The following is a 5573-nucleotide window of genomic DNA, read 5'->3' on the forward strand; positions in this document are numbered from 1 at the left end:
CGCCTCACCCCATTCACACAGCACTAAAAGCGATTGTGTGATCGCTATTGTAACAAGTCAAAATGACTGTGCACTATTTAAAATAAGCGTCACAATACTGTAGTTAGGCTGTGCTGCTTCCGGAATAGCTGGAAGTTACCTACTGGCTAAAGAGACAATAATACGACTGCTGACAAATAAAAAGCCCAAGTTAACCAATGGCAAGCAGCAAGAAATAACAAAGCAGTAGGCGGAGTTTCAGCACCCTTATAGACTACCAGATGTCTCGGAGAGACAGCGCATGCGGGCTGCTGAACCGAGACCACAAAATGACATTGCCATGGAATATATGCTAAGTAAGGGATTTTTGCACATAGTTCAGGTGGGCTGAGGGATTTCCTGATGCTTTAATTCACAGACGGGCACAGTTAGTTTATGCGATTGTTATTTACGAGTGGGAGGCCAAGGGGGGGGGAGTCGGAAGCACCCCTCCTCTGTGACTGTGTGTAAGTGTTAAAGTAGAGTAAGTGAGGAGGGAGCGTGCTGGATGCGGAGGGCCGTACAGCAGCGTTTAAACAGCAATTAGGTAACTGCCTCCAGATGCTATTGTTTGTGAAATTATTTTTTCTGTTCATGATCAGACAGACTTGTGCCGCTCCGCGGCTGTACTGACACAAAAGTACAATAATAAACTGACTGTAAAGTACTAAGTCAGTAACGGCTCTGCCTGGTGTGCAGCACTTTGCCCGTTGGACTGATGTAACTTAAGTAACATTTACTTGGACTAGACGAGTTCAGACTGCTGTCTCTTCCCGGTCCGTGACTGTCCAGTCAGCAGTGCACCTGGACTAGTTATGCCACGCGATGCACATGATGGACAGGTTGCCGATGATGCCCATGGCGAAGACGATCAATGAGAGCAGCATCATGGCATAAGCGCTATACGATTTCTCCATCATGGGGTAGAGTGGGTTCTGGACTTGCGGGCACTTCTGGTCAGTTGTGGTTGGTTCCCCTCTGCTCTCAGCCTGTCCGTCTCCGAGGCCCCGCCATGTCTGACTCTGGACGGGTCTGTGATTGACGTGAGCAGTGGCCTGGTAGGCCTCAGGTGGCCCGTGTCAATGAGACATGGGTACTCAGCATTCACCCTCGGCTCATACAGCTGCACAGCGTTGGCATCATCGTCCTCTGCATCTCTCTGCTTGCGCAACAAGGTCCCAGAGGTGTCTGGAGCACCCCGCCGCTGCCACCTGTTCATTCGAAGGCGGAAGCCAGTATTGCCCTGTGGTGGTTCCACTGACTGACTCCCCGTGCCTCGGTTATCCAGAAACATCTGTTCCTCAGTCTGTTGACTCGTTCTCCACTGCCGGGACGTCAGCCTGCCTCATAAACGAAGCAACTTCGGATGCCTCATCCCCCAACGAAGTCCGGGCTCACTAACGGTCACATCCAGATCATAATCCCCGATGGTGTGCCACCTGAGCCAGTAGCAGCAACCACTCACTGCTTAGAGCAGTCAGTAATTGCAAGAGCAGTGTGTCAAAGCCGTGCGGCACGGCCACAATTAATCATGTAGCCTGGAGCTAGGCGCGACAGGGCGGGCAGATTCATTGATACATTGTAACACTCTCAGCCACTCCAGAGCTAAGAGCAGACCCTTTTTAACTATTTAGGAACTACTGAGTCCGGCAAGCAGCTGCTGGCACCATGTCTCGGAGCAGCAGAGCAGGCGCAAAGGTTCACCGGCACCGGAGGTGGCGCGCGCTGGCAAGTGGCACTAAATGCGTGACAATGCATTTCAGTGTGGTGTTGCGGAACACCACACTGAAATGCGCGAGCGTCACACCTGATGGGTGATACTTGACAGGCATGGATAGTGACAGGTGCACTGCACCATGCAGAGGGTGACAGGTGCACTGCACCGTGCAGTGTGGCTGGTGCACCGTGCAGAGTGTGACTGGTGCACTGCACCGTGCAGAGGTTGACAGGTGTACTGCACCGTGCAGTATGGCTGGTGCACCGTGCAGAGTGTGACGGGTGCACTGCACCGTGCAGAGGGTGACAGGTGCACTGCACCGTGCAGTGTGGCTGGTGCACCGTGCAGAGTGTGACTGGTGCACTGCACCGTGCAGAGTGTGACTGGTGCACTGCACCGTGCAGAGAGTGACAGGTGCACTGCACCGTGCAGTGTGGCTGGTGCACCGTGCAGAGTGTGACGGGTGCAGTGCACCGCGCAGAGGGTGACAGGTGCACTGCACCGTTCAGTGTGGGTGGTGCACCGTGCAGAGTGTGACTGGTGCACTGCACCGTGCAGAGTGTGACTGGTGCACTGCACTGTGCAGAGAGTGACAGGTGCACTGCACAGTACAGATGGTGACTGGTTCACTGCACCGTGCAGAGGAAGACTAGTGCACTGCACAGTGCTGAGGGTGGCATGTGCACTGCACCATGCAGTGTGGCTGGTGCACCATGCAGAGTGTGACTGGTGCACTGCACCGTGCAGAGTGTGACTGGTGCACTGCACCGTGCACAGTGTGACTGGTGCACTGCACAGTACAGATGGTGACTGGTTGACTGCACCGTGCAGAGGGAGACTGGTGCACTGCACAGTGCTGAGGGTGGCAGGTGCACTGCACCGTGCAGTGTGGCTGGTGCAGAGTGTGACTGGTGCACTGCACCGTGCGGAGTGTTACTGGTGCACTGCACCATGCAGAGTGTGACTGGTGCATGCACCGTGCAGAGTGTGACTGGTGCGCTGTACCATGCAGAGTGTGACTGGTGCACTGCACCGTGCAGAGTGTGAGTGGTGCATTGCACCCAGCAGAGGGTGACAGGTGCACTGCACCATGCAGATGGTGACAGGTGCACTGCACCGTGCAGATGGTGACAGGTGCACTGCACCGTGCAGATGGTGACAGGTGCAATGCACCATGCAGAGTGTGACTAGTGCACTGCACCGCGCAGATGGTGCCAAGTGCACTGCACCATGCAGAGTGTGACTGGTTCACTGCACCATGCAGATGGTGACAGGTGCACTGCACTGTGCAGAGGGTGACTGGTGCACTGCACCGTGCAGAGGGTGACAGGTGCACTGCACCGTGTAGAGTGTAGTTGGTGCACTGCACTGTGCAGAGCGTGACATGTGCACTGCACCATGTAGTGTGGCTGGTGCACCGTGCAGCGTGTGACTGGGGCACTGCACTGTGCAGAAGGTGACAGGTGCGCTGCACCGTGCAGAGTGTGACTGGTGCACTGCACCGTGCAGAGTGTGACAGGTGCACTGCACCGTGCTGAGGGTGACAGGTGCACTGCACCGTGCAGAGGGTGACAGGTGCACTGCACTGTGCAGAGTGTGACTGGTGCACTGCAGCGAGCAGAGGGTGACAGGTGCACTGCACTGTGCAGAGTGTGACTCACTGCACTGTGCAGATGGTGACAGATGCACTGCACCATGCAGAGTGTGACTGGTGCACTGCACCATTCAGAGAGTGACGGGTGCACTGCACCGTGCAGGGTGGCTGGTGCACCATGCCGTGTGACTGGTGCACTTCACCGTGCAGATGGTGACAGGTGCAATGCACCGTGCAGAGTGTGACTGGTGCACTGCACCGTGCAGATGGTGACAGGTGCACTGCACCATGCAGAGTGTGACTGGTGCACTGCACCATGCAGAGGGTGACAGGTGCACTGCACCGTGCAGAGTGTGACTGATGCACTGCACCATGCAGAGTGTGACTAGTGCGCTGTACCATGCAGAGTGTGACTGGTGCACTGCACCATGTCGAGGGTGACAGGTGCACTGCACCGTGCAGAGTGTGACTGGTGCATGCACCGTGCAGAGTGTGACTGGTGCGCTGTACCATGCAGAGTGTGACTGGTGCACTGCACCATGCAGAGTGTGACTGGTGCATTGCACCCAGCAGAGGGTGACAGGTGCACTGCACCGTGCAGATGGTGACAGGTGCACTGCACCGTGCAGATGGTGACAGGTGCAATGCACCATGCAGAGTGTGACTAGTGCACTGCACCGCGCAGATGGTGCCAAGTGCACTGCACCATGCAGAGTGTGACTGGTTCACTGCACCATGCAGATGGTGACAGGTGCACTGCATTGTGCAGAGGGTGACTGGTGCACTGCACCGTGCAGAGGGTGACAGGTGCACTGCACCGTGTAAAGTGTAGTTGGTGCACTGCACTGTGCAGAGCGTGACATGTGCACTGCACCATGTAGTGTGGCTGGTGCACCGTGCAGCGTGTGACTGGGGCACTGCACTGTGCAGAAGGTGACAGGTGCGCTGCACCGTGCAGAGTGTGACTGGTGCACTGCACCGTGCAGAGTGTGACAGGTGCACTGCACCGTGCTGAGGGTGACAGGTGCACTGCACCGTGCAGAGGGTGACAGGTGCACTGCACTGTGCAGAGTGTGACTGGGGCACTGCAGCGAGCAGAGGGTGACAGGTGCACTGCACTGTGCAGAGTGTGACTCACTGCACTGTGCAGATGGTGACAGATGCACTGCACCATGCAGAGTGTGACTGGTGCACTGCACCATTCAGAGAGTGACGGGTGCACTGCACCGTGCAGTGTGGCTGGTGCACCATGCCGTGTGACTAGTGCACTTCACCGTGCAGATGGTGACAGGTGCAATGCACCATGCAGAGTGTGACTGGTGCGCTGCACCGTGCAGATGGTGACAGGTGCACTGCACCATGCAGAGTGTGACTGGTGCACTGCACCATGCAGAGGGTGACAGGTGCACTGCACCGTGCAGAGTGTGACTGATGCACTGCACCATGCAGAGTGTGACTAGTGCACTGCAACGTGCAGAGTGTGACTGGTGCACTGCACCATGCAGAGTGTGACTGGTGCACTGCAACGTGCAGAGTGTGACTGGTGCACTGCACCGTGCAGAGTGTGACTGGTGCACTGCACTGTGCAGAGTGTGACTCGTGCACTGCACCGTGCAGAATGTGATTGGTGCACTGCACCATGCAGAGGGTGACGGGTGCACTGCACCGTGCAGTGTGGCTCATGCCCTGTGCAGGGTATGACTGGTGCTCTGCACCGTGCAGAGTGTGACTGGTGCACTGCACCGTGCAGATGGTGACAGGTGCACTGCAACATGCAGAGAGTGACTCACTGCACTGTGCAGATGGTGACAGATGCACTGCACCATGTAGAGTGTGAATGGTGCACGGCACTGATTAGAGGCTGATGGGTGCACTGCACCGTGCAGTGTGGCTTGAGCACCGTGCAGAGTATGACTGGTGCTCTGCACCGTGCAGAGTGTGACTGGTGCACTGCTCCGTGCAGATTGTGACAGGTGCACTGCACCGTGCAGAGTGTGACTGGTGCATAGCTCCGTGCAGATTGTGACCGGTGCACTGCACTGTGCAGATGGTGACAGGTGCACTGCACTGTACTGTGCAGAGTGTGACTGGTGCACTGCCACGTGCAGCGTGTGGCAGGTGCACTGCACTGTGCAGTGTGGCTGGTGCAGAGTGTGACTGGTGCGCATGCTAATTTAGCAATGTCGACAATGGACCTATAGGCCTTACTACACTTCTCTTTAACCCCTTCCATGCTGATGACGG

This window comes from Lissotriton vulgaris, chromosome 1_1 (genome assembly GCF_964263255.1).
Source record: "Lissotriton vulgaris chromosome 1_1, aLisVul1.2, whole genome shotgun sequence".
Lineage (NCBI taxonomy): Eukaryota > Metazoa > Chordata > Amphibia > Caudata > Salamandridae > Lissotriton > Lissotriton vulgaris.